Source organism: Hemicordylus capensis, chromosome 15, assembly GCF_027244095.1.
Source record: "Hemicordylus capensis ecotype Gifberg chromosome 15, rHemCap1.1.pri, whole genome shotgun sequence".
Taxonomy (NCBI): Eukaryota; Metazoa; Chordata; class Lepidosauria; order Squamata; family Cordylidae; genus Hemicordylus; species Hemicordylus capensis.
The window spans coordinates 15050631-15077926 of record NC_069671.1 but is presented as its reverse complement, the minus strand read 5'-3'; the positions used below and the strand labels follow the sequence as shown (position 1 = coordinate 15077926).

The 27296-nt window shown below is 51.2% G+C and overlaps 1 protein-coding gene across 3 annotated transcripts in view; it reads right to left on the bottom strand.

Annotated features, from left to right (window-relative positions):
* Positions 1-17103, bottom strand: part of RPH3A (rabphilin 3A) — a 72040-nt gene extending 54937 nt beyond the window's left edge. For 2 of the 3 annotated variants that reach the window (XM_053280290.1, XM_053280291.1), the window contains exon 1: positions 16695-17102. The gene's annotated coding sequence lies outside the window, so the exon portion shown is untranslated. Of the gene's footprint in view, positions 1-16694 lie in introns of all 3 variants that reach the window. The other variant, XM_053280292.1, reaches the window with a different exon arrangement.
* Positions 17104-27296: the final 10193 nt, after the last annotated feature.

Below are 27296 nucleotides of genomic sequence, written 5' to 3'. Positions count from 1 at the left end.
AGGAGGGAGTTGGCCAGCTGGGAGGGAAGGCTGGCCTTGGAGCCAGCCAGGGCCCAGGACACGATGCCTGAAACAGCAGGGGAGCTGGCCAACAGGTAGCTTAGACAGAGGGCAGTGTAGAATCCAAAGAGTTGTGGCATGCAAGGAGAAGGCAGCGGAGTAGATCAGGGAATGGGTTAACCAAAAACACCAGGGGCAGGAGCTGGATAGGAGAGGTGTTGCTCTAGCAAAAGCAAGCAGCCTTTGAGAGTTCTAGAACATAAGAACCTAAGAACAGCCCTGCTGGACCAGGCCCAAGGAGGCCCATCTAGTCCAGCTTCCTGTTTCGCACAGTGGCCCACCAGATGCCGCTGGAAGCCTACAGGCAGGAGTTGAGGGCATGCCCTCTCTCCTGCTGTGACTCCCCTGCAACTGGTACCCAGAGGCATCCTGCCTTTGAGGCTGGAGGTGGCCTATAGCCCTCCGACTAGTAGTTGTTGACAGACCATGAAGTTATCCAAACCCTTCTTAAAGCCATCCAGGTTGTAGGCTGTCACCACATCTTGTGGCAGAGAATTCCACAAGTTGATGATGCATTGTGCATTGTGTGAAAAAGTACTTCCGTTTGTAGGTCCTAGATTTCCTGGCAATCAATTTCATGGGGTGACCCCTGGTTCTAGTGTTGTGTGAGAGGGAGAAGAATTTCTCTCTCTCCACTTTCTCCACACCATGCATGCTTTTATAGACCTCTATCATGTCTCCCTGCAGTCGTCTTTTTTCTAAACTAAAAAGGCCCAGGTGTTGTAGCCTTGCCTCATAAGGAAGGTGCTCCAGGCCTGTGATCATCTGGGTTGCCCTCTTCTGCACTTTTCCCAGTTCTGCGATATCCTCCTAACACTTCTCCCCTCCACTGGTCCCTCTAAGAGGAGGTCTCTAAATGTTGTTGACTACAACTCCCACTACAACTCCCACATTGTGTCCCCTCCAACTCCATCGATAAATGCTCTGATCCTGGAGACACTTAATCTGGGGCATAGCTAGCTTGGGGAAATGAGGCCTCATCCTGCCAGGCAAGCATTCCACTTTCTAATGGTGACTTCCACCTGGGCTCACTGGCATGGGGCAGACCTATAACTGGGCTTTTATTTATTGGCAGGGTAGGGATGGTGATTGGTGCTTTTGATTATTGGCAGGATGAGGGGTGGTAATTGGTGCTTTTGATTATTGGCAGGGTGAAGGGTGGTGATTGGTGCTTTTGCTTATTGGCAGGGTGAAGGGTGGTGATTGGTGCTTTTGCATATTGGCAGGGTGAAGGGTGGTGATTGGTGCTTTTGCATATTGGCAGGATGAAGGGTGGTGATTGGTGCTTTTGCTTATTGACAGGATGAAGGGTGGTGATTGGTGCTTTTGCTTATTGGCAGGATGAAGGGTGGTGATTGGTGCTTTTGCTTATTGGCAGGATGAAGGGTGGTGATTGGTGCTTTTGCTTATTGGCACGGTGGGGGTGGCGATGCTTGAAGGACTACCAGAAATGCAGCTCAAATGTGGGGAGCTGGCAGACCCTTTGGGAGCTGTCCAAGCTGCTCCCTGGATCGAGGCCCCACCCTAATCACACCAGTGGCTTGAAGGGTGGGTGATGCCATCACAGCTCAGTGAAGGACAGCAGGCGAAGAAGACCTTCCCGCCAAGCACGCTGGCTAAGAATTCCTCAAAGGCTGCCCAGCCTCATTCCCACTGCAGGGGACCCCGTCGCTCTGAGCTCTGCTCACAGAAGGAGGGACACCCGCATTGCTTTTCTATGAAACAGGCTTCCCTCCCCAAAGCTCCTCCACATCTCGCGTTCCGTTCTCTAGAAGCAGAATTAAATTTGTTCCCGTTCCAGTTTGCCGAAGAGGGAGCTTAGAGAATTCTCTGCCGCAAGCAGAAGGTTATTTGGCTCTGGGCATCCACCAGCAGACTCCCAAGCAGATTTTCGAGGCAAGCCAAGGAAACAGAAACAAAACAAAACCCTGCCATTAACCACAGCTGCAGAGCAGAACCAAAGCAGCATTACTCAGCTGGAAGACTCTGAGTCGCTATTTGGGGTATTCATCCAAGCAGCCACGACTTCCACCCCGCCAGTAATCAAAAGCACCCATCACCAACCCCGGAACATTCTCATAGGAACACAGGAGCATGGGAATCTGCCTTCTACTGAGTCAGACCTTTGGTCCATTTAGCTCAGTATTGTCTACACTGACTGGCAGCAGCTTCTCCGGGGCTGCAAGCAGGAGTCTCTCTCAGCCCTCTCTGGGAGATGCTCCCAGGGAGGGCACTTGGAACCCTCTGCATGCAAGTATGCAGAAGCTCTTCCGCTGAGCTATGTCCCTATCCTGCAATGAACTATGGCACAAGAACATAAGAGGAGCCTTGCTGGATCAGGCCCAAGGCCTATCTAGTCCAGCATCCTGTGCAGACAATACTGAGCTAGATGGACCAATGATCTGACTCAGTATATGGCAGCTTCCTATGTTCCTATGCAGCTGTGGAATAAAAATGACTGCATGCATTGTCCCCTTTGCTAAGCATGGTCCACCCTGGTTTCCATTTGCATGGGAGATTACATAGGAACATAGGAAGCTGCCATACACGGAGTCAGACTTTGGTCTATCTAGCTCAGTATTGTCTTCACAGACTGGCAGCGGCTTCTCCAAGGCTGCAGGCAGGAATCTCTCTCAGCCCTATCTTGGAGAACCCGCCAGGGAGGGCACTTGGAACCTTCTGCTCTTCCCAGAACAGCTCCATCCTCTAAGGGGAATCGCTTCCAGTGCTCACACTTCTTGTCTCCCATTCATATGCAACCAGGCTAGGGCCTGCTTAGCTAAGGAGGCGAATCATGCTTGCGACCACCAGACCAGCTCTCCTCCCTTAGAGATGCAGCTATCTTCCTGCAACGGACGTGCAACGTGGTAGCCCTAAATCACAACAACCGCATCCGAAAGAAGGCATCGGAGAGGTGAATGGCGCCTCGCTGTCAGGGCAGGGCCTGCCGTGTCCCGACACAGGAAACCCTGAGCAGAGCCGTAGCGATGCTGTGGCGAGGGTTGATCTGGAAACCACTCGGGGGGCTCATTCGGCCAGGACCGCAAGACCCTGCAATACCGAGAGGATGGGGGATTCTCAGCTCTCGCTCAGCCCCAACCATAGCAATGCAGCAGCTTTTCGGGGTGGGGTGGGGATCCCTTCTCACAAAGCCCGTCCCGGCTCTCCCTCCTACACTGCAGTGCTCCAGAGAGCCTCTGGATTCCTAGACCGGCAGGCTGCTGTGGGAGGGGAGGGGCCGTCGCGGGCAGCGGAGGCTCCGCTTGGCACACAGGAGGCCCCCCTCCAGTCCGTCCCCGGCATCTCCAGGCACGGCTGGCGAAGAGCCCTGGGTATAAACCGGGCTACATTCTAGCATGCCATGAAAAACCCGAATTGTGTGTGAAGTTCTCCCTGATCGCTCACAGGGACTTCAGGGTAAATCCATTCCAGAGGAGATGTGAGCTAAATGTCAGGTGTGACTAAAACTTGCAAAAACTCTGACTTCTGTTTCCTTCACCGGCTACATTCAAAGCAGCCAAATGCCTTCTTTGCAGCCACCAACACAAACAAATAGGCTGGGAACACAGGAAGCTGCCTTCTACTGAGTCAGACCCTTGGTCCATTTAGCTCAGTATTGTCTACACTGACTGGCAGCGGCTTCTCCAAGGTTCCAGGCTCAGAGGTCTTTCCCCGCCCTGGAGCTTTTCCAGAGAGAAGACTTTACTGCGAGGCTTTGCCACGAGTTCAAAGTTGCCCCCCAAAGAACGATGCAGAAAGTGGATTTTTTTTTTTTACTCCGGATATAAATCAGGCTACACTCTAACGTGCAATGAAAACCCTGTATAGTTTGTGAAATGCTCCCCTGATCGCTCACAGGGACTTGGGGTAAAATTGCCCGATATGCGAACACACACCTCAATCCTGGAGGAGATGCGAGCTAAAAGCCGGGTGTGAAAAACTTCCTGGCATCTAAAAGAGCCAAGTGATGACGCCAGTCGAGCCTCGCTGGGCGGGCTTTTCGGTGGTGACGCCCTTTCGGAGGGTGTCACCACCGAAAAGGCCCTCTTGCTAGTAGCCACTTAATATCCCAAGAATTCCTAAGAGGGAAATAAAGGAAGAGACTTGGAATGCAATTATGCAGGGGGCAGAGGGGAGGAAGAACTTGGAAGCAAAGTTTGCCTGGGCTTAGCCTGAGGCTCATCGCAACTCAGTTACTGACCAGTCTAAATAATGTATGGAACTCATAGCCACCAGGTGTGGTGGTGATAGCTACTGGCTTAAATGGCTTCAAAGGGGGAGAAATACATTCCTGGTGGAGGAGAGGTCTCTTGGCGGCCCTGATGGCCAGGTGGAACCTCCATGTGCAAACACAGTCTACCTCTAAATGCCAGTAAATAGGATCCCAAAAGTGGGGGGAGGCTGTTGCCGTGAGTTCCATCACACCCTGCGTTTGGGATTCCCATTGGAGCATTTGGCTGTTAGAAATAAGAGGCTGGGTGAGACGGACCTTAATGCAACATATTAAAAACATACTGTATTTACTCGACTAGAAGACAACACCAAATTTAAGACGACCCCCTTAAAAACACAGGTTAAATACAGGCTATACCTGCATTTACCCAAAAGGAAGAAGACTCTGAATTTAAGATGATCCCCCAATTTCTAACATCAAAACACTTTGGAAAAACCTAATTGTGGTAAATACAATAAAACATGGGTTCCACAAGGTAAGACATTTCCCCATGTGGCTTTGCAGGGACCGCTGTAAAACATCAGCCCAACCTGGCTTGACTTCTCTGTCATTATCTTATAGGAACATAATAAAGTAAAGTGTGCTGTCAAGTCAATTTCGACTCCAGGCGACCACAGAGCCCTGTGGTTTTCTTTGGTAGAATACAGGAGAGGCTTCTCCAAGATAGGGCTGAGAGAGACTCCTTTGCCTTGGAGAAGCCGCTGCCAATCTGGGTAGACAATACTGAGCTAGATGGACCAATGGTCTGACTCAGTATACGGCAGCTTCCTACGTTCCTATTGCCACCTCCCGCGCAGTATGAAATGTTGCCTTTCAGCATCTTCCTATATCGCTGCTGCCCTATATAGTACCAGCAGGGATTCGAACCGGGAACCTTCTGCTCTTCCCAGAGTGACTCCATCCCCGGAGGGGAATCTCTTCCAGTGCTCACACATTCAAATCTCCCATTCATATGCAACCAGGGCGGACCCTGCTTAGCTAAGGGGACAAGTCATGCTGGCTCCCACCAGACCAGCTCTCCCCTCCCAGGTTCAAGTAATCAATACATCCATGGGCCAAACTCTACATCCAGCAAGACACCAAATATCTCTGCCAAATGTCTGTAACGTGGCCCTGGGGAGGGCCGGTCTGACAATAGAGAGCTGTGGGGAAGGACCCCTCCATGACCCTCTTCCTGCCCCCCACTTCCACCCCCCACAGCCGCTCTTCTCCTGCTGTTCAGCTCCAAGGGGGTCCTCCTGAGTTCTGCTGAATGATGACAGATCATGAAAAGATCTGCCATATCAAGCTCCATCCCCGAATACACGCCAGGCGCAAAAGCGCTCCTCCGTTTATTTTTATGCTGCAGAGAACCACCCGCGTCCTCGGTATTAGCAGCGAAACCCAATTATTCCTTGGCTGCCCCCTTGATCGCTGCTGTGGATAATTCCCCTCCTCGGTGCAGAATGCTTGTTTTATTATTGTTAAACCCGGAAAAAAAATCTCATTACAAGGAGAGCGCCTCGCCAAACAAACGGCTCCTTTTTCCGCGAGCAGCAGAGTCAAGAAGCAGAGAGGAAAACATTCTGTTTCTCCATCTGCTCCGGATTTTTAAAGCGGCAAAGCCGAGCGGGAGAGGTTTGGCACCTGGGCGACGGAATGCCAGAACCAGGGATGATCCCAGGAAACTGGGGGCCGGGAAATTGAGGGCCGACAAAAGGAAGGACTTTTTCACCCCGCACATAATTGATCTGTGGAATTCTCTGCCACGGGATGTGGGGATGGCCACCAGCTTGGCTGGCTTTCAAAGGGAGCTTAGACAAATTCACGGAGGAGGACCGGTCCATCAGTGGCTACTAGGCTGGGGGCTATAGGCCACCTCCAGCCTCAGAGGTTTTCTTATGGAAGCAGAGGAGAAGACGCTTCACTCTAGACTTCCTCTTCTGACCAACACTTGAGCTCTCTTCTTCTCACCCTGAACTTACAAACTGCTTTGCTGAGGACAAGTTTCATTATTTGAAGACTAGAGGAGAGCTGGTCTTGTGGTAGCAAGCATGACTTGTTCCCTTAGCTAAGCAGGGTCTGCCCTGGTTGCATATGAATGGGAGACTTGATGTGTGAGCACTGCAAGATATTCCCCTCAGGGGATGGAGCTAATCTGGGAAGAACAGAAGGTTCCAAGTTCCCTCCCTGGCAGCATCTCCAAGGTAGGGCTGAGAGAGATTCCTGCCTGCAACCTTGGAGAAGCCGCTGCCAGTCTGTGAAGACAATCCTGAGCTAGATAGACCAAGGGTCTGACTCAGTATATGGCAGCTGCCTATGATCCTCTGTTCCTAACAGTCTCCCCCAAGATCAACACTTTTCTTTCTCTTTAGGGATGGGAGAGAATCCTCCCCAGGTGTCGCATCCGAGGCGGCCCTTTGATGAGGCATGGTGGGGCGGTTGCCACTGGCTGCAGATTACTGGGGTCCAAGAGGCAGCAAGATGCCCCTCCCTGTGGCCTTCCGGGCAGATCTTTGATCTGACGACTGCAAGCTTTGCAGACAGCTTGAGGAGAGAAGAAGAGGCTGCTAGCCACCTTCCCTCCGGGTCCCCATGCCACTTTCAAGGCTTGCAAGGATCGGTTTTGGAAGGGAAGTGGCCCGCACCAGAAAGAGGGCCAGGCAGCAGTTTGCAGACCGCCTCGGGCCTCAGCCATACCTTGGGTCGCCCGACTCGCCCCTGGGCCCAACGGCACTCATACCTTTTTGGGAAAGTGGCAGGGAGAGACTGGCCTGGGGCGTCCCATCTATACGGGGGGGGGGGGAACTTGGCCTCCCCTCAGTTGGGTCCTGTTTTAGCCCATGCCATTTGCCCCTTGATTTCCCACTGCCTGCTGCTCTTTCCCCACAACTGACTCGCCCCATGGGGACAGCAAGGAGCCATTCAAGGGATCTGAGCACATTCACGACGAATATTGATCTATACGAATACTATGAATATTTATATGCCGCTTTTCAGCAAGGGTTCTCAAAGTGGTTTACATAGATATAATGCATTCCTGGAGTCATTTATACAGATATAAATAAATAAATAAATAAATAAATAAATAAATAAATAATGCATTTTTCTATTATTATTATTATTATTATTATTATTATTATTATTATTATTATTAACTGTATGTTTTGTGTTATGTTTACCCAATACTATTTATTTGTTTATTTATTTATTTTAGATAGATAGATAGATAGATATAGATATATAGATATTCTCTACAGCACTGTCAGGCTTCAAGGTCTTTTTTTTTTTTTTTAAACCTAAGCCAAAGCGCAGTTCCCTGCCCCAGGAAGCTTACAATCCAACGGCCAAAATAAACACGGTGTTCAGCGCATGCACCGTTGGTCCTGCACGTTCCTTTCGTTCACTGTAACTCGCATACAAACAGGGGGTGTTGTTCAGGTCAGCCTATCAGGCTTGTGGCCGAAGCGAGACCCGAACCCGGGGCTCCTCACCTGACAGCCCCTCGGCTCGAGTTCCAGGTCAGAGTTGTGGGCCTCGGCCCTGACTTGGATTAAAACCTCTTTCTGGCTCCCGAGTTACATAAAGCCTCCTCGGCTGGGCATTCTCCCTCCTGTGTAGTCGTCGGGTGGGGGGGGGAGCTGTGGCGTCGAGGCCTGTCACGTCCCATCACTCTTCGCTCCAACTCCCCCCACTGCCGCCCCACACAACCCTTCCTCTCCGTGCCTCAAGATGCTCCACCACGGCTTCGCCATGGCAACGGTGTGTGTGTGTGTGTGTGTGTGTGTGTGTGTGTGTGTGTTGGCGAGGGGGGGTGTTTGCCCCTCCAGAAAGACAAGCCGGTCAACCACTAAATGCCAGAGAAAGCCAGTGCAGTAAAAATAGCCAGCCAGTGGCTTAAAGGGATGGGATGTGCTACAAATCTCTACTGAAATCCAAACAGGGCATTAAATACCTGCTGGGCTGGATTTTTAGCAGAAAAAGCTGTTGCAGTCCGTTCGGGGAGAGCAAGACCGCCCTGCTGTCCTTCCTCTGCCTCCGTTTTGCGCTCGTTTCGTTCCCAGAGATTCGGCGCTCGTTTCGTTCCCAAAGATTCAGCGGCTCCAGATTTTTGTCTCTCAAGCCAGGCAATATTTTGACTTTGCCAACACACACACACACACACAAATATTGTGGCAATGCTTAATTTGACTTATTTCTTTTAAGAGATGCTGGGGATAAAATCCCTCTGCAAACTACTCCACCTTTTGAACTGAAACCTGGTGTGCGGGACCAGGCACAGAACACTCTCTGTTTGTGGTGAAGGAAATACACTCTGCAAATGCTCAGGGGCCCTTTCAGCTTATATCTTCCCATGCATTTTAGGCTTGAGTCATGCCACTGAAAGTGGACTGAGGCAGGGATCAGTGCCAGCATAAATTAAGCCCAGCCCCACAGCATCGTAAGATTACCTCTGGTCTTTGCCCCAAACTGGACGGGATAACAAGAGCCCCATGGTCAGAGCTCTTGCCTCTTTAATTGCAGAGGGGAATTCAGAAGGGGAGGGCAGCCCTGAAGGAAGGCGATTCCAACCCCTGAACCATTTCCTAGTTAAAATGCCCCCCCACAAGTGCTACTAATCCCATGAGGAAAAAACTATATCAGGCAGCAGCGATACAGGAAGATGCTGAAAGGCATCATCTCACACTGCGTGGGAGGAGGCCATGGTCAACCCCTCCTGTATTCTACCACAGACATGGCTCTGTGGTCACCAGGAGTCGGCACCGACTCGAGGGCACAACTTTACAAAGTAGCTCAGCACTTCAGGACCTCGGATGGCAATTTTTCAGGACCCTGGACAGTTTCAAATGAGCCCGTTGCTTCAACAAGGTCCAGAGTTTGACTGAAGCCTTAAAATGCCCCTAGGCCAGGCCTGCTCAACTTTGACGACACCACCCCCCAGCTGTTTTTGGACTACAACTCCCATAATCCCCAGTCAGAGTGGCCAATGGCCAGGGATTATGGGAGTTGTAGGCCAACATCTACAGGAGGGCCAAAGTTGAGCAGGCCTACCCTGGGCCCAAACAACTCCTCTGGGACTCTATGACATGACTCCTCTATGACCATTCACTCCCCAGATCCCACCCGCCTAAAGGGTCTTTAAGCCCCCCCCCCCTTTTCCACTCTCCTTGTCCATCAATCCCCTCCTGGACTGTTGTCAGTCATTGACAACCACGGGTGAAGGCAAGGTTCCTGCCTGTGGGAGGGTCTGGTTCCTTGGGGAACTCAAGCAGTGCTCTCTCTTAGCCCAGAATCGGGGCCTACTGCCGGCCCTTCCATTCTGGTTGTTTCTCCTGGTCAAAATCGGAATCCAAATTGTTGCTCAGGGGCCCATGACATATTTCGCCACTTAAGCCTCCCCAGAGTTAGCAGAACGATGGCAAATCACGCCAATAAATCACAGCTGGTCTTGCATACTTCAGTTCGCGCACAGATTTCAGCTTCCCCCGGGCACTAGATTTAGATTTTGCTTTCATCACTTCAGCGTTAATGATAACAACCTGGACTCTGATACCCCGGCGTTCCTATTGAGCGACTCGAGGCAGCGATCACACACAAATTCATGGACAAGAGGCCTACCCGTGGCAATTGAGGAGTAAATAGAACCTACTTGTACAGGGGCAGTATATCTCTGAATGCCAGGGACAGCTACCAGGGGGAAGCCATTGTGCCAAGCTTGTGAGATTTCAGAAGCTTCTATCTAACCACTTTCGTTAACCCCAAGCTAAGCTGGATGGACCTGGTTTGATGCTACGCTCGGCCCTCTCTGCTAGAGCTTCATTGCGTGGCCTTAGGAACCTTCCCCTCTCTTGGCCTCAGTTCCCCCAGCTGTAAAATGGGGGCCGTGAGGATGGATCTCACCGGTTTTTCCCAACGAAAGAGAATTTCCTCCTTCTTGCCTGTCTCACCAAGGGAAATGAGACGAGCATTTGCTGCAGTAATCAAAGAACGGTATTAAAGGCTCTCCTCCACTTCCCTCTCCACATAATTAATGCATTTGCATAATAGAGATATGCCCAATCCAGGTCACGTGGAAGGGATCCACGTTTGCCGGCGTGGCTTTGGCAGGAAGCCTCCTCCCGCTGTGGGCACTGCACGTTCCTTGCAAAGGGGGCACTGCCTTCCCAGCAGCGAGCTGGTCTCCGCTTCCGTGAGCAGACCCATTTCGGAGCCGGGCGCCTTGGGAAGACGGGAGAGCGCGGCCCCCCCGTGGTGCAGGGAGGCTCCAGCTAACGAGCCTAATCAATTTCACGCACCCGATGCGTCCAAACGGCCCCGCTGGCCCATGGGCACACGTCTGCATGAAAATGCCACCGCTAATTTAGAAGGGGTGAAGTCTCAGAGGTTTGAAAACAGGAGGGAGAAGGGCGGGGAACCCTTGCGTTTCCGCTCTGTAGCGCCTAGAAGAGCAAGCTGGGAGGCCTGGAAGACCTGAGATCGAATCCTACCACGGTACAAAATGACCTTTGGATAACTGATAGCCTTAGCTCCTTGCTACCTGTCATCCAGGGGATACGATTCCGAACTACTTCGCTGGGCTGTTGTAATTATGAGACAGTTACTCAAGATGCACTGTAGACATATGAAGTGATCGATATTATATTATCTCTCTGCCACAGACTCATTTTCTGGTCTTAGGCAAATCCCAGCTTCATGTTTTTCTCTGCTTTTTTTTTTCAATGCATGAAAATAAAGGAACAAGAGTGGACGCCTGTCTGAAAGGCGCATGTCCTGCTACAGAAGCCCTTTCGATCCTAGATTTAAGACCCTCCAGCATGGCATCTATGGGGTTCCCAGGTGGTGTCCCATCCAGTCACTGAACCCACCTAGACCTGCCTAGACCCTAGAGGAGAGCTGGCCTTGTGGTAGCAAGCCCGACTTGTCCCCTTAGCTAAGCAGGGTCCACCCTGGTTGCATATGAATGGGAGACTAGAAGTGTGAGCACTGGAAGATCTTCCCCTCAGGGGATGGAGCCGCTCTGGGAAGAGCAGAAGGTTCCAAGTTCCCTACCTGGCAGCATCTCCAAGATAGGGCTGAGAGAGATTCCTGCCTGCAACCTTGGAGAAGCCGCTGCCAGTCTGTGAAGACAATACTGAGCTAGATGGACCAATGGTCTGACTCAGTATATGGCAGCTTCCTATGTTCCTTTGTTCCTATGCTTAGTTTCAGCAAAGTAGCTTTCTTGTAGGCCTTCCGCCATGCCCAGGGACATCAATGGAAAATTGATGTTACCCAGTAACGAGTGAAGAAAACACTCTGTGCATGCTCAGAGGCAGTTGATCTATTTCAAAGCAGGCACCCTGGCTGAGGCATTCCTCTAATTAAGTCCCCACTGATCTGGAAAGCAGAAAAAATAATGGGTCCTTGTTCCACCATGGGTGGCAAAACCAGGTGTGTACGCAAATGATCACCTAGGGTGAGGAAAGACTGCCTCTAGGCGAACAAACAAGGAACCTTTAAAACACAGGATAGCAGTTGTGAGGAGCATTCTGATTATATTTTGCAAGGGCGTTGCACTTTGTGTACATCTCGTCCAAGCCACAACTGCTCCTGGCTGCCCATAGATGTGACCCATATACATACAGAGAAGAACACCCACAGACATGGTGCAAAAATCAACATGTGGGCATAAATGTTGCCAGGGAGGGGAAGCCCACAAAAGTAAATCCTCCCGCACTGGACCCCCATTGCTGGACCCTTGAGGTTACTGGAAGAAAAGGCACTTTATACATGTTCAGAGTGCACTTTATACATGCTCAGAGTGCTCTGTCATCAATCCATATCTATAACACATCAATTGAAATAGAGAACAGTTTCCCAGGAACTCACTTCCGTTTATGTTTAAGAAAGGAGTATTCCTGTAAAATGCATCGTTATTTTCTTTTTCAGAAATCTAAAATATGGCACAACATACACCCCAAAAAAGACACTTCGTCCCTTCTGCGCCCCTCCAAATATTGCATTTTTCTGCTCCAACTACTGCATGCTGTTCCTTATATTCACACAACGCCCTCCTTGTAAAGGCTCTAAAATGCACGAAGAGCCCCTAAATTTAGAAATCTCCCTCCTTGCACCACACACATCCTTATTAATAATTTCTGTAGCAAATTGCTACAGGCAAAGTTATTTGCAATTTGTATCTCATTTAGACACACCAGAATTCCCTCGCTGGGTTAGGCTGCCGCTGATCCGAGCTTTCAGTGGGCAGCCTTCCTCTATCTATTGCTGATGCTTATCTTCAGCGTAGGCACCCACAGGTAGACTGCCCCTATCCACGGAGGTTCCACTGAGCTACCATAGACTGATTCTCTGTGAATTTGTCAAATAAGGCAGAGCTCCGTCAGGGTTGTAAACCATATCCTGCAGTCTGCCTCACCGCTGTTGGAGATGATGAGCAGGTCCAAAAGTACTGCCGGGAAAGGCTTCCTCGGTTATGGAATTGCATCAAGACTGGAAGCAGCCACTGGTCAGGGAGAAATGCATAAAATGCAGCACCTCCCGTGGTTCTCCTAAGAACAAACTTCATAATCTGGTACAGATGTGGCTGACCTGCAGCTCTCTGGCTGTTGCTGGACTACAACTCCCATCACCCCCTGCTGCAGCAGGGGATGATGGGAGTTGCAGTCCAACAGCAGCCAGAGAGCTGCAGAATGGCCACGCTGATCCAGCAGAACCAGAATTCCTAGAGAACTGTTTTTTTACCGGAAGCCTCCCTCTTCCGTGTCAAGACCCCTGCCTGTCCAGCAGGAGGATGGATCGAGACCCCCAAACTGCCCACCAAGCTAGGTGGTTCGGTGCCTCATCGCCACTACCTTGTCTCATCCAAAATCCCAAGGACCTCGTCCCCCTCCCTTCCCACATGTTTGGAGACCAGATGCCCCCATCTTCCAGAAATCTCAGCTTAGACCTTCTTGGTTCTTAGGTCCCAAGACATTAGTGGGCTTCAGCTCCCATAATCCTTGAGCTAATCTTGGCTGGGGGTGATGGAAATTGTAGTCCACCACTAGGCGGGGACTCTGAGAACCCCTGCCTTAGGCCAGCTCCCATGCAATCCAAGAATCGCACTCATTTCTTCTGGTTTCATGCCATCTGCAATGACAATTGCACTTCCCTCCCAGTCAGTCACATGACCACCACCAGAAGGGGAACTGATGTCATGGTCCTCTGGCAAGCCCTCAAAAGCTCACCAGGTAGAACCTAGGAAGCTGCCATATCCTGAGTCAGATCATTGGTCTATCGAGCTCAGTATTGTCTACCCAGACCGGCAGCGGCTTCTCCAAGGTTGCAGGCAGGAATCTCTCTCTCAGCCCTTGTTTGGAGATGCTGCCAGGGAGGGAACTTGGAACCTTCTGCTCCTCCCAGAGCGGATCCATCCCCTGAGGGGAATCTCTTCCAGTGCTCACACTTCTAGTCTCCCATCCATATGCAACCAGGGTGGACCCTGCTTAGCAAAGAGGACAAGTCATGCTTGCTGCCACAAGACCAGCTTTCCACCAGTGGAAGTTAAGATTAGAGATACTAGTCCTCATGGCCAGTGGGAGTACCCTTTCACACACCCCAGTTTGGGACCATTCAGTTCCAACAACCCCAAACTAACCCTTCTTCTGAACTATTTTAGGATGTTTCACATGCTGTCTATTATTTGTGTCCAAGCTGCAACCCTTAAGCCTTGCAGGTTCAGACCAATCCAACACTTTGTTTCCAAACAGAAAACTCACATCTGGCTACCCACAAGGAAGCTACGGAAATGAAAGCCTTTTTCTCCCACTGGAGCCCAGCCCCTGGCATTCCGAGGTAGACTACTTCCTAACATGGAGGTTCCATTCCTAGCTAGCATGGCTAAACACCACAGTTAGAACCTCTCCTCCCAGAGCTAATTTAATCCTTTATAAAAGGACGCATTAGCCCAGAGATACACGAAGTCCACCATCTTGCCCCCCACAGTGGATAAGCAGATTAATATAATAACCATGATCATAAATCGGCAAGACTCCTCCCTGGTTTGTCCCAAGTATTCTGGATTCTGAGGTAGACTGCTTTTGAATGCAGAGGTTCCATTTAGATATCATGGTCCAAAGAACATCGGAAGAGCCCTGCGGGATCAGACCAACGATTAATCTCGCCCGGCACCCTACGTCATAGGAACATAGGAAGCTGCCATGTACTGAGTCAGACCATGGGTCTATCTAGCTCAGTATTGTTCTCACAGACTGGCAGCGGCTTCTCCAAGGTTGCAGGCAGGAATCTCTCTCTCAGCCCTATCTTGGAGATGCTGCCAGGGAGGGAACTGGGAACTTTCTGCTCTTCCCAGAGCGGCTCCATCCCGAAGGGAATATAATATTCCAGTGCTCACACTTCTAGTCTCCCTTTCATATGCAACCAGGACAGACCCTGCTTAGCTAAAGGGACAAGTCCTGCTTGCGACCACCAGCTCTCCTCCCACAGTGGCCAACTGAGAAAGCCCACAAGCAGCCTGTGGAGGCCACAACCCCACTCTGGCTCCCCGCCTCTGTCGAAGGGTCTCCAAACCGATGTACGTCCCACCGCCCTCCAAAAATAGCTGCAGCGAGCAATCTAGAAGGGCCACCCCCCTCGCTCGGGGGCCGTGCGTCCCCACAGCAGATGCCGGGCGCCCCTGACGGATGCCAAGCTGCTCCGTGCCCGCCCTCGGCACATCTGGCCACCTCGGGCCCCCGCGTGGCTTGCTCCTGCAGCCGGCTGCTGTGCCCACACTCTCTGCTGCAGACTGGAGAACCGGAGAGGGGGAAGGAGCAACAAGCCCTGGGCCACCCAGTGAATCTGTGGCAGAGGCCGGGTCCTTGTCCAAAGCAGAGCCAATCTCTCCCCCCCCACCCACAACCCTTTGGGAAGCAGAAATCCTGCCTGATCCTGGCTTCCCCTGGGTGTCACTCCCTTTCCCCCAAATACCAGAGAGGTATGCCTTACGCTTGCTGCCCACCCCCAGCTCAAACGTTGACTCCCAGAATCCCACTCCCCGTTAACTCTGAGTGCCTGGGCCCGGTTCAAGCAGCGAACCGCCTTGAACAATCCAGGGTTATCGAGGCAGAGGTTTCTGGGGACACCCCAGATTTTTTGGGGGGGGTTCCCTCTAGCTGCAGCTTCAGGTGACTTTGAAGGGGTTCACACAAATCCATGATGGAGGAAGAACTGGAGTTCTTCAAAGAGACTGGACTGCTACCTGCAGAGGAACATAGGGAGCTGCTATATACTGAGTCAGACCATCGGTCTAGCAAGCTCAGTATGGTCTACCCAGACTGGCAGCAGCTTATCCAAGGAGTCTCTCTCTTTCTGTCCTATCTTGGTGATGCCAGGGAGGGAACGTGGAACCTAGATGCAATTCCCAGAGCAGCTCCACCCCCTGAGGAGGATATCTTCCAGTGCTCACACTTCCAGTCTCCCATTCATATGCAGCCAGGGTGGGTTCTGCTTAGCTAAGGGGTCAAGTCATGCTGGCTGCCACCAGACCAGCTCTCCTCTCCTTCATGATTAGGGATGCTGTCGCAGTTCCCTAATCTGAGCCAGAGGATTGGATCTGCGAGACCCTCCACGGTCCCTTCCAGCTCCAGCAATCTGTGGGCCATGACCACTGAATGGAGCCTCCATCTTCCAGAGCAGTCTACCTCGGAGGAGGGCTGGTGGCTCCAAGCCCTGCTTGTGAGTTTCCTGGTTGGCCGTTGAAGGAAGCAGGATGCAGCGGGTGGAGGGGTGTGTGGGGGGTGGGGGGATGGGATCTAATCCAGCAGGACTCCCTCTCCAAGATGCCACAAAGCTTGCGGGTGGTTTATGGGGGGGGGGGCACAGATTCACAACCTCGACCCCACACAGCCCCGTTCGGGATCCAGCTGGGAGCCTCCCTTGAGGAGGAAGGAGCCACCCGCGGAGCCTTGGAAGCTGCCGCGGGCCAGAGTCAGACCCTTGGTCCAGCCCTGCCTCTCCCAGGCTGGCAGAGGCTCTCCCGGGTCTGCAACCAGGGACGCGGGCGGGGGGGGGGCGGTGTTTGACCCTGGGGCCCTTCTGGATGCAAAGCAGGAGTCTCCCCCCCCCCGCCCGCAGCGACGACCCCTCCCAGCCGCAGACCCCAAGGCTGCCTCTGCCGAGCGCATTCGGGAGTCACTCATCATCCCACCCCCCCCCCAGGGGTGCCTCCGAGCCCCGCTGCGCCGCCTCCCCGAGCGGCTTCCCCCAGAGCCCTCCCTCCGCCTTCCTTCCGCCCCCCAGCCGGGCTGCGCGCACCCACCCTCGGCGGAGCCGGACGCCGCAGCTGCGGCGCTCTCCGCGATCAAGCAGGGAGGGAGGGAGGGAGGGAGCCAGCCCGGCAGCCCCGAGCCCGGCGGTGGAGAAGGCTGGGAGAGCGGCTTACCTCCAGGCAGCGACCTGCAGCAGCAATGCCCCGGGGAGGGTCCCGGCGACCGCGAGGCAGTCCTTGCGCGCTCCTCCGCACAGCCCCGGCGATCTCCTCCGACCAAGCGGGGCCCGGAGGAAGGCGGCGGCGGCGGCGGCAGCGTCAAGAAAGCAGGAGCCTCAGCCTCTCTCTGCTACATCTCCAGCCGGCGACGGCAAATGGGCAACAAAGGAGGGAGGCAGGGAGCGCGCGTAGGCATGCGCGCGTCTGTCCCGACTCGCTGCTGCTGCTGCTGCTGCTGCCTCCCTGTGCTCGCGGACTCGCCCTCCCTGGAGTCAGCAGCCTGCGCAAGCCTCCTGGCCAGTCGCAAGAGGGAGAGCGAGACCCCGGCTTCCCCACCCGGCAGGCAGCGCTCCTGCTGCAGAGCTGGGCCTGAGGAGCTGCGCTTGGGGAGGGGAGGGGAGGGGAGGGGAGGGGGAGGGGGGAGCCATCTGTTGGAGAAGGCGGGGGGGGGACTCACACAAGACTGGGCTGGTCATGTGTGATGTCCTGCGGCCGGCTCTTTCTTCCTTCCTTACACGGGAGAGGCATAGGAACATAGGAAGCTGCTATATACTGAGTCAGACCCTTGGTCTATCTAGCGCAGGATTGTCTTCACGGACTGGCAGCGGCTTCTCCAAGGCTGCAGGCAGGAGTCTCTCTCAGCCCTCTCTTGGAGAACCCAGGGAAGGAACTTGGAACCTTCTGCTCTTCCCAGAGCGGCTCCATCCCCATATCTTCCAGTGCTCACATTTCTAGTCTCCCATTCATATGCAACCAAGGTGGACCCTGCTTAGCTAAGGGTTCAAGTCGTGCTTGGGACCACCAGACCAGCTCTCCTCCCTTAAGGCGGAGATGCCCAGAGCAGCCCTTTAGGCACCTCCACGGTGAGGATTTTTGCAGGGCATGTGGACCGGCTATACGCACCCGTGATCTGCAAGCGACATGGGTCACAATGTTGGTTTGGCAGGGCTGGGAGACAATAGGGGTGTGGGGGCTCCCTCCTCTCATGGTAACGGCAAAGCCTCATGGGCGTTCTCCACACAGCAGGCTTTACTGCGAGTTCGAAGTTGCCCCCCCCAAAGGGACACAAAAAGTGGGTTGATTTTTTTACCCCGCATATAAATCAGGCTAGGCTCTAATGCAGAATGAAAAACCCGAAATCATGTGTGAAGTCCCTGATAGCCCGCAGGGACTTCGAGGTAAATCTGGCTGATACGTGAACGCACCCCCTCCATTCCGGGGGAGAAGCCAGCTAAAAGCCCTGTGTGGAAAACGCCCTGGTGAGAGCGTCTTGGCAAAAATCTTACCAAAGTGGTACCATGACTTCCACTCCGGCCACGTTACCATCTCCAGCCACCCCCACGGTCTCCTGCTCTAATAAATAATAAACCACCACCTAGGAAGCTGCCATACTGAGTCAGGCGGGCAAGCTCAGTATTGTCTGCACTGGTTGGCAGCTGCTCCCCGAAGTTTCAGGCAGGGGCCTTTCCCATCCCCACCTGGAAATGCTGCCAGAGATGGAAGCTGGGGCTTTCTGCATGCAAAGAGATGCTCTGCCACTGAATTACTGTCCTCCCCCAGTTCTTGTTCCTTCTGGCTCAGCACTGGCCACACTCTGGCAGCAGCCCTCTAGGGTTTCAGGCAGGCCTTCCCCAGCCTTCCTTACCTGGAGATGCCGGGGATTAAACCTGGTACCTTCTGCGTACAAAGCAGAAAGTACCACTGGGCTGTGGTACTTCCCCATACGACTCGGTTCCTTCTCCCTTGATGCCCCGTATGCCTGGAACACTATCCTTGAACCCATCCCAACACATGGAGGATAGGTCTGTCAATGGGTTTCAGCCACGATAGGTAGATGGAACCTCCATGTTCCTAGTTAGTCTACCTTAGTGTAACAGATGCTGAGAAGCCACCAGCAAGGAAGGGCTATTCCCTTTGTGCCTTGTTTGTGGGCTTCCCAGTTGATCACTGGGGGAAACATCTCATCCTCTGCACTGAAACCCTTGTCCTCCAACTGAGGGGCTCCCAAATCTGGACTCATGACAGCCGCATATGCAATGTGCAACCAAGCCGAATGGGGAGCTGTCCGTGGTCCTGACCACCTGCAGCCTGGCCTGGATTTGTGCCATGTTGGGCAGACACACCTCTGCAGACCCCAGCCTGGAAAAGCTCCGGAGATCTGGGGACCCCTTTCCTCCCTCCCCTGAAATGCCGGCATGGCCACAGAGACACACACAGCGGTCTGTTCCTCTGGCTCTCATTAACATTCAGGCAACACTCGTGATGCACGTCCGTTCTTTCCTGCCCAAGAACAGAGCGTCTGAAATGGCTTGGCACCCTCCGTAATGAATGGAGTTTGTGCAGAGCTCGTCTTTGCCGAAGAACTTCCTCTAACGGAACCGGGAAAGACAAGGGCATCTCAGGAGGACCTTGCGAGGATGGGCTGAAATCTCATTACATCTATTTTATGTTTGAGATGACATCTGTTCTTAAGCATAATAAGCTGAAGAGATGCCGGTTTAATCAGGCCTTGAGTTAAAAAGTTGTGAAGTTTATACAGTTAGCTAATTTAAAAAAAAAACCCCACACACACTTGTAAACCGCCCTGAGCCACTTTAGAAGGGTGGTATATAAATTAAATTAAATTAAATTAAATTAAATTAAATTAAATTAAATTAAATTAAATTAAAATTAAAATTAAAATTAATAAATAAATATTTTAATGCTTGAATTGCTGTGCTTTTAAATGTTGGCATATTATGGAAGCTGCCCAGAGATACGTATATGAGACAGTAAAGAAGGCAGGAAGGCAGGCAGGCAGGCATATGTCCTGGTCCAAAGTTAAAGCATAAGAACAGCCCTGCTGGGTCATACCAAGGGCCTAGCATCCTGCTTCCTTCCGGCTCCAGACATCATTTACACACTTCCAAGCATATATTTTGCAGCCATGAGGTCTAGTCTCTTGCTTTTTTAGATATAAAGCAAGATTCTCAGGAAGCGAAATCCTTCACTCAGCTCTCCCCTGAGCACTTTTTCTGCACCTGTGCAAGACCACGGCATCCACACACTCCCCTCACCCCTCCAGAAACACCCAGCTATGCGAGCAACAGAGAACCCAAGCCTGACAACATCAATAGCAGCTGCAAAGCCTTTCCTTTTAAGTCCCTGGAAAACTGTCGGGGGCTCCCTCTCCACCGCAGTTTCGGCTTGCCTTTGAAGTGCCGTTTCAAAAGGAAATCTGCCCGCTCTCTCGGCACCTCCTTTAATTCCTTGATGTCAATTAGGAAGACGTGGCAGCTCTTTTCCTTAAGTCCTAACCTAGAAAAGGAATCGGTGTCTTGCCTGTTCTCATGCGGATGCAAGATAGCTTCACTGGCGTCTCTTCTGCGGAGGCCGGGCATGGGATGTGGGCAGAATGTGTACACTTTATGGAGGCTCCAGGGCAAAACTGGCCTAGGCTGCACCCCCCCCCCCAGATGGTAGCGGCCCAAACCTGTCGCTGTGTTTCTAGGAGGTGTTCAGATCTTGCAAGGTCCTCGTGGCATTTTCCACACATGGGCAGGTGGTGCCAACAGAGTCTGTCAACAGGAGGGAGGCCTACGCACTCCAATAATCAGGGGCATGGAAATCCCAGGGACAGCAGAAGACCAGGCTGAAGACCCCAGAATAGAGAGAGGCGCACCAACGGTGGTTTTCCCACTCGTGGTTTTGCGTATCTGCGACTGGGAAATTGTGGCCAACCGCAATTCGACTATCCATGGCTTGGCAAGATTTTTTTTTTTTTTTAAGAGATTGGGGTGGGGGGTTCCGAGGTCCAATCCACTCATTCCTCTGGCTGACCCTGCCGACTCTTCGCAGTTTAATGTGATTTTGAATGGTTTGGGGGGTTCAGAAGTGCCTTCGAGCGATTTAGGGAGGTTCAAGATTTCCCAGAGGTTCAATTTGCTCACTCCTCTTGCTTATTCTTGGTGCTTTTATGGGATTCTGGGTGATTTTTGGCAAATTTTATGTATTTTCCCCCTTTATTTTTAGATCTTTTTGGGACCGCAGTTTCCCTAACCCTAACCTGATTTTCCACAAATTTGCCAACGGCGAGGTTTTGCCAGAATGGAACCCCCACAGTTGGTGATGGATGACTCTAATTCTGGGTTCAAGAAAGGCCAGGAATACTCCTCCTCCTCCTCCTCCTCCTCCTCCTCCTCGCCTGCCTCCTTGGAGCCTTACTCACTCGTAGAGCTGCACTTGCCAACAGGTATAAAAGGACCACATTGTTGACGGCGTTAAGTACATATCACTGCTGTTCAATCAACTCCATCCCTCATTTATCTCAGCGGGAATCATTTCCTGCGCTCCTAGGAAACCACTGTTAAATCCTGTTTCGTATTTTGTGAGCAATTAATGGGGGAGAATGCAAAGGGATGTGTGTGTGTGAGTGAGAGAGAGAGAGAGAGAGAGAACACAAAAGTGTGTGTAAGAGAGAAAGTGTGTATGAGAGCGCAAAAGTGTGTGAGAGAGACAGAGAGAGAGAACAAAAGTGTGTGGGGGGGGCATGCACACAAGAGTGTGTGTGTGTGTGTGTGTGTGTGTGAGAGAGAGAGTGAGAGAGAGAGAGAGGCGTGCACACGTGTGTGTGTGTGTGTGAGAGAGAGAGAGAGAACAAAAGTGTGTGTGTGAGGGAGAGAATGAACACAGAAGTGTGTGTGAGAGAGAGAAAGAGAGAGTGTGCATGAGTTTTTGAGAGAGAGTGCAAAAGTGTGTGCATGTATGAGAGAGAACAACAGAGTGTGTGTGTGTGTGTGTGTGTGTGTGTGTGTGTGTGTGTGTGTGTGTGTGTGTGTGTAAGAGAGAGAGAGAGAGAGAGAGTTTAATAACTCCCTTATGGTGTAAAGGAACTATTGACAGAAGTTTCTTTCTCTCTGTTGGGATTTCATTGGCATCAATCAAGTAATCATATTTGTGTCTTAAGCTGCCCAGAGCCAATGCCAGGGGAAGGGGAAGGTCAATTGATTTCACTTCTCACAGCAGTAGGGTTTGCTTTTCTTTACCATCACTTGCATGTCTTTGAACTCTGAGCCTGTTCAGGCCTGCACTGGAATTCTTTGAACTGCTTTAAACCCTTATTTAAAATGCAAAACAGAGGCCATCCTTTCTTCTTCTCATTTAGCCTTTGCTTTTTAAATCAGAAATGTTGCAGGGGAAAGAACTTGGCTTTTAATTTTGGGTCTGAGGAAGGAGTCGTACAGAATAGCTCATTCCACCCTTCAGCGAGCAAACAGAAAACTTCCATTTGCAAAGAACCAATTGAGGAATGAAGCATCCATGTCTTAATGAAAGATAACACACCTTGTGGAATAGTCTTGTCTCCAGATCTCCCACTATGCCTCAGTTTTCCTCACATAATTCATTTATAAATAAATATAGAGGATGAAGAGAGGTGTATTTTATTTTCTTTGCAAACAAATAAATAAAATAGAGTCTACTTTTATTCCAAAACTCCCATTCAATCAAAAACATTCTCTTCTCCCAGCCATAAACGATGAAACTCAAAGCTGGCTGGACACACAAGAAAGAAACCTGACAGTCTGCTGTACTATAAATCCCCCGTATGCCATCTTTTCTCTCTTGTCCTTGAGTACTTATCGCTTTGAGCAGGTACAGGAGAAGCAAGTTGCAGTGCTAATAACTGATGCTCTTTTTGCCGTTCAATGACTCAGCAGCTATGGCTGTAACACGGACCGACATCCTTTTTTTTGGCAAATTAAACCCACCAGTACCACTGAAGCACCGCTATTCCTAGCCCCTGGAAATGCCATTAATAATCTCTGATGAATGTTAAGTAATTAGAAGGGTGGAATTCATAAACCGACGAGCACTTAGTAGTTGGAACGAAGTCATAGCGAAGAAGCAAGCCAGAGGAAGAGGGGAGCCAAGATTTTAATGAGATGGGTACAGCTAAGCTAAAGTCTCGACAGCTTATATTGACTGCAGTCTGGTTGTGGGGTGGGGATGCATTGGAAGATGAAAGTGGGATTGCAGTCGATGAGCGGCTTTCTAACTTTTTAGGATCAAGGAACCGTCCCCTATTGACTGGTCTATCGGAAGGACCCCTTTGTGTACATTTGCTGCAGCGCTTGTGTGCATCGCAAAGGATCCTGGGACCAGTACAAGCCAGGATCTCTTCACTGTCTCTTCCCAGAGGAACCAGCTTGAAAGGTAAGGTCAACCAACATCAGAGGCCTGCTCTGCTCCTTCCCCAACACCAGCCCCTTCGGGGGTGCAACAATTGCCCGTTTTATATAATAATTATAATTATGTATTTATCTGAAATATTTCTATACCGCCCAAAACTTGCGTCTCTGGGCGGTTTACAATTAAAATCATTTAAGAGCCAGCGTGGTGTCGTGGTTAGAGTGCTGGACTAGGACCGGGGAGACCCGAGTTCAAATCCCCCATTCAGCCAGGAGACTAGCTGGGTGACTCTGGGCCAGTCACTTCGCTCTCAGCCTAACCTACTTCACAGGGTTGTTGTGAAAGAGAAACTCAAGTATGTAGTACACTGCTCTGGGCTCCTTGGAGGAAGAGCAGGATATAAATGTAATAATAATAACAATAATAATAACAACATCAAATCAATTAACCATTAAAATCATTTAAAAGATTAAAAACCCAGTATTAAAGTTATTTAAAACTATAAATCTAATAAACTATACATCTAAAAACTATAAATCTAATCTATAAAGCCTGGGTGGAAGCCCGGGTTACTTTCCCCGTCATGTGTGCAACGGCGCTAACACCCAAACCAAGTTTCAACACTCGCTTGCTTTCCGTTCCTTCCTCTCAAAGGCGGATAAATGCATTTTTCTGACTTCCCAGCCAGTTTTTCCCACCCCGTCTGATTCATGCTAAAGGAGATTAGGAAGGATAATCCCTGGAGGACTCCCTTGATGGCTTCTCAATCACATCTCTTCTGTGTTTCCCCACCCAACAGGCTTTTAAAGACCAACAAGCGTAGGAGGCGAACACGAGTGCAGTACCGGGCAGATTAAATAAATGCGGCCAGAACATCGAGACGATAGGCTATCCTGAGCACACACCATGTGCTCCCCAAACAAAGGCAGCTTTTGATTAACATGGAGCTCTTCAGTCCAGATTAGCAGAGCTACTCAGAAGCGGGGAGACCTCTGACCTCAATTTGAGTCCATCTCCTAAAGAATTCCCCTAAAGAATTCCCTAAAGAATCCCCTAAAGAATTCCCTTCTTTCTTTTCTCGTCTTGTGGTAAAGTGTGCCATCGAATTGACGTCGGCTCCTGGCGCCCACAGAGCCCTGTGGTTGTCTTTGGTAGAATACAGGAAGGGTTTACCATTGCCTCCTCCCGTGCAGTGTGAGATGATGCCTTTCAGCATCTTCCTATAACGCTGCTGCCCGATATAGGTGTTTCCCATCGTCTGGGAAACATACCATCGGGGATTCAAACTGGCAATCTCTGGCTTGCTAATCAAGTCATTTCCCTGCTGTGCCATTAGGTGGACCTTTTGCTAAACAGGGCCCATCCTGGTTTGCATTTGAACGGGAGACTACATAGGAGCACTTTAAGATATTCCCCTTAAGGGACGGAGCCACTCTAGGAAGAGCACCTGCCCGCTTGCATGCAGAAGGTTCAAAGTCCCCTCCCTGGCACTGGCAGCATCTCCAAGATTAGGCTGAGAGAGATTCCTGCCTGCAACCTTGGAGAAGCCACTGCCAGTCTGGGTAGACAATACTGAGCTAGATGGACCAAGGGTCTGACTCAGTATATGGCAGCTTTCTATGTTCCTAAGGCCTAACTTGTCATTTAATTGCAGTGGGACTACTCCAAGTAATTTTAGGAGCAGAGCTGGCCTTGTGGTAGTGAGTGTGAATTGTTGCCTTGGCTAAGCAAGATTCACTGTGGTTTGCATTTGGATGGGAAACTCTCTGTATGAGCACTGTAAGATATTCCCCTCAGGGGATGGGGCCACTCTGGGAAGAGCACTGGCCTGCTTGCATGCAGAAGGCTCCCGGTTCCCTCCCTGGCAGCATCTCCAGATAAGGCTGAGAGAGAGACTCCTGCTGCCTACAACCTCGGAGATGCCGCTGCCAGTCCGGGTAGACAATCCTGAGCTAGATGGGCCAATGACTCGGCAGCAGAAAGCAATTTCCTGTGTAGTCACCCGTAGGAACATAGGAAGCTGCCATATACTGAGTCAGACCCTTGGTCCCTCGAGCTCTGGATTGTCTACCCAGACGGGCAGCGGCTTCTCCAAGGTTGCAGGCAGGAATCTCTCTCAGCCCAATCTTGGAGATGCCATCCAAATGCCAATCAGGGTGTAGACCCTGTCTAGCAAAGGGGACAATTAATGCTCACTACCTCAAGACTACCTCCTCCCTCATCAAGGGCCTTTGAGCCATGGTGTATGCCCCAACCCTCGCTTCTCCAGGCTGCTGCCCCACAGAATCTCAGTGGCTTGCCCAACAATGGTCTGCAATACATGTGGTCCCGACAAGCCTCCTTTGCCAGGGATATTCCTGCCGTGGGACGCCTCTCCCTCACAATTGCTTGGTTGGCTTAGCTAAGCCCCAATGGCTGTGGCAGAGGCGTAACTAGGGAAAACGGCGCCCGGGGAAAGCACTGAAATGGCGACCCCCCCACCGCGCCCCACTGCCCCCCCAACATACTACATTATACTTAGGTTTTTCCTCACAAGCGCCCGCCGCTGCCGCCAAGCCAGGCCACTGACTGGCCGCCAGGTGCCAGCAAAGCAATGGGGGGGGGGGCAGGTGGCGTGGAAGGGACCGCTCGTGGGGAAGGGGGCACCGACGCACTCCCTTGACTGCTGCAGCGCTGCTGCACTGAGCAGGAAACATTTGTATTAACAAAAAATTTAAAAAAAAATTGGTCATGGCGGCGCCCCCCACGTGACCAGAAAAGATGGCGCCCGGGGCACGTGCCCCCCCTGCCCCCCCTATAGTTACACCTCTGGGCTGTGGCCAGGTTTTGCCTCAGCAAGCCAATACACCTTTTTAAAAAAAATTAAGGCGATCTTTCTAGTAACTAAACCTGCTTTGCACCGTTGCTCTGTTTTCCTCATGAGATGCGCAGCTGTTTATACTTTGAAATGGAAGCATTTTTTTTTTTAAACCCACATCCCTTTAGCATCAGTGAGTTCCAGCAGCAGAACCGAAGCTGCTGGTTGCCATGGTGATCCGGGCTCAGATCTGGCCTGTTTAACCTGCGAATGACAATTCCATTTATCTGGAAGACAGGAAGGAAATTTCAAAGCAAATCCACCGAGCACGTAGACCCCTCACAGTCTTGAAGGGAGGAGAAAAAAATGGGAAATACCTTGTGTCAACTATGACTGATTTGTGCAAGTGTGTGTGTGTGTGTGTGTGTGTGTGTGTGTGGTGTGTGTGTGTGTTGGCATCTGCCTTGCAGCAGTAGACTGAGGCGTTACTCCCGCTGTCCTAATTCTCTGTGCTGTGCGGATTTAGTCGTATATCGTACAGTTTCCTTGTTTTGTGTCACGGTTTTACCTGATGCGAAAATCACTTGGGAGATAAAAGCATCCGCCAGGTCTTAATGAAGGCCTTGGAAAGGATATTTAGATGCCGTGACGTGTCGACACCTACAAAGATTAGGATTGTTCGGACCATGGTTTTCCCCGTGACACTCGATGGACGCGAAAGCTGGACTTGGAAGAAGCAAGATAGAAAAAGTATTGACGCTTTTGAACTTGGGTGCTGGAGAAGACTTTTGAGTTGACCATGGACAGCCAGGAAAACAAACAAACGGATCCTAGAACAAATCCATCCAGAATTCTCACTCGAGGCACAAATGACCGGGCTCAAACTCTCCTACTTCGGACATGTTATGTGAAGATCCAGCTCCCTTGAGAACTCCATAATGCTGGGAAAGGTTGAAGGAAAGAGGAGAGGAGGACGACCAGCAGCAAGGTGAATTGACTCGATGACGACAGCCATGAATGCACCACTGAGAGACCTTCAAGGCCAAGTTGAAGACAGATCCTCCTGGAGAGAATCTTTGTGGTTGCTAAGAGTCGACACCAACTTGACGGCACTTAATCAAGCCAGCCAGCAAGCCATTTTTTCCACCTGGCCAAGGACACACCTTGCCACTGGATGTGCAGAGGAGAGGAGAGGAGAGCGGGTCTTGCAGTCGTGAAGGAGCATGAATTGTCCCCTTTGCTAAGCAGGGTCTGCCCTGGTTTGCATTTGGATGGGTGACTCCACGTGAGCACGGTTGGCTGCAAGATGTTCCCCTTAGGGATGGGGCCGCAACTCCGTGGTAGAGCACCTGCTTGCATGCAGAAGATCCCAGGTTCAATCCCTGGCAGCATCTCCTGGTAGGGTTGGGAAAGACCCCCTGAGCCTGAAATTTTGGTGGGCTGTTTGCCAGTCAGCGTAGACCATACACTTTTAATGTAAACCGCCCTGAGCTATTTTTGGAAGGGCACTATAGAAATAAAATAATAAAATAAAATAAAATAAATACTGAGCTAGATGGACCAAGGGTCTGACTCGATGTAAGGCCACCTCC